The sequence below is a fragment of the Aedes albopictus genome, chromosome 2 (assembly GCF_035046485.1).
Source record: "Aedes albopictus strain Foshan chromosome 2, AalbF5, whole genome shotgun sequence".
Classification (NCBI taxonomy): Eukaryota; Metazoa; Arthropoda; class Insecta; order Diptera; family Culicidae; genus Aedes; species Aedes albopictus.
The window spans coordinates 148,995,712-148,997,209 of NC_085137.1; the positions used below are offsets into that span (position 1 = coordinate 148,995,712).

The 1,498-nt window shown below is 35.2% G+C and overlaps 1 long non-coding RNA gene across 1 annotated transcript; it reads right to left on the minus strand.

Annotated features, from left to right (window-relative positions):
• Positions 1–303: 303 nt before the first annotated feature.
• Positions 304–1,078, minus strand: LOC134289095 (uncharacterized). The gene is made up of 2 exons (XR_009998269.1): positions 953–1,078; positions 304–722 (listed from the first exon to the last, which is right to left on the minus strand). It is a non-coding gene; the product is annotated as an uncharacterized LOC134289095 (long non-coding RNA).
• Positions 1,079–1,498: the final 420 nt, after the last annotated feature.

Here is a 1,498-nt window from a genome sequence, read left to right on the forward strand (position 1 = left end):
TATGCATACATTATGTATACCAGTAGAATCAAGTAAAATACAATGCTTTGGTCGCAACTGTGTAAATACTGTGAAACCAATATTCACAGTTTTGTACATATCTACAAAAATCATATAAGCCTCTTTGAGCGACATCATCAAAAGTCGTTTTTAAACTTGTTGTTTTTTTCCATTTCGAACCTCAGAAACAAAATCATTTGTTCCTGGCATTGGCCTGCTGATATCATTATCATCAAAAAATTCTCTTACTATTTGTTTTGTATCGTCATCAATACCATGCCCCCTTCTTTTTTCGGTGGTACAAAGAATACCCTGTTCATAAACAAGATCCTTCACCTGCCTCGCCATATACATTGGTGCGTTAAACTCTCTTGTGATTTTATTTACCGACCAAGACTTAGGAAGTACAGATAGTATTTTAATCTGTTCGCTTCTGTCAGTTGTAGGGTGATTGAACTTATCCTTTAACTGCATAATTATCTCGTCATACGCCTCCACATTGCCAACATCCGTTGAATCTATTCCGAAGATATTTTTTCGAACTGCTTTCGTAATCTGCAATGATTTGTTTATGCGATATTCCATACTTCTCATGTTTCTAGATGAGATTGGCGATAAACTCAATGTTTCAGCAATGGTATTAAACTTCTCAATATTATGGGGACCCTGTAGTTGATCTGTTGACGGAATTGACTCCAATGATGGAATAGATGGTACCATATCTGTAAGATAAAAGTTAAGGTTAACAATATAATAATGAATGCAGTGGAAAGTTAATGATAGTTATTTATGCAACGAGTTGCAAAAATGATTTTTTTTCGCACAAGTAGTACATTTATCCAACGAGGCTTGCCGGGTTGGATAAATACGAAGAATACTGAAAAATGTAGTTTTGCAACGAGCTGCAAAATGAGTTATATAAAAGAAGCTAACACGTTGAAGGCTTACTTACCCAGCTCATGTTCGATTTGTTGACCACTCGTTGACGGTTCTGGTTCTGGAACATCATGATGTTGCTGCCCACTAAATGATGGTTGCATAGTTTCGTCGTTTCCATCCGATCGGCGTTTTTTTCGTATTCGGGTTTCTGTTGTGACTTATCAATCCACGACATGACTCACAAATACTCATCGATTCATTTCATTTATTTCATTTATTAAATCAAAAACTGTAGAATAAGGGCTGCCCCTTTTAAATGACTACATAAGTTGAGACCACTAGAGTTTATCAAGTACTTATAAATCTAAAAATCTTAAATAACTGATCTAGTAATTCTAATTCCTCCTATTAAACCACGCAATACAGTCTCGACGGAAAACATTAACAGAATCAATATTTTTTAATTCGTTTGGTAATTGGTTCCAATAAGCAATTCCTCTTACAAATAAGGTGTTCCCATAGTGAGACGTGTTATAATTCGGTATCACAAAATTTCGAGTTCTTGGGCTTTGAAAGCGCTGTAATTTCTCAAATAAGTATGTTGGCGAAGATCTACTTA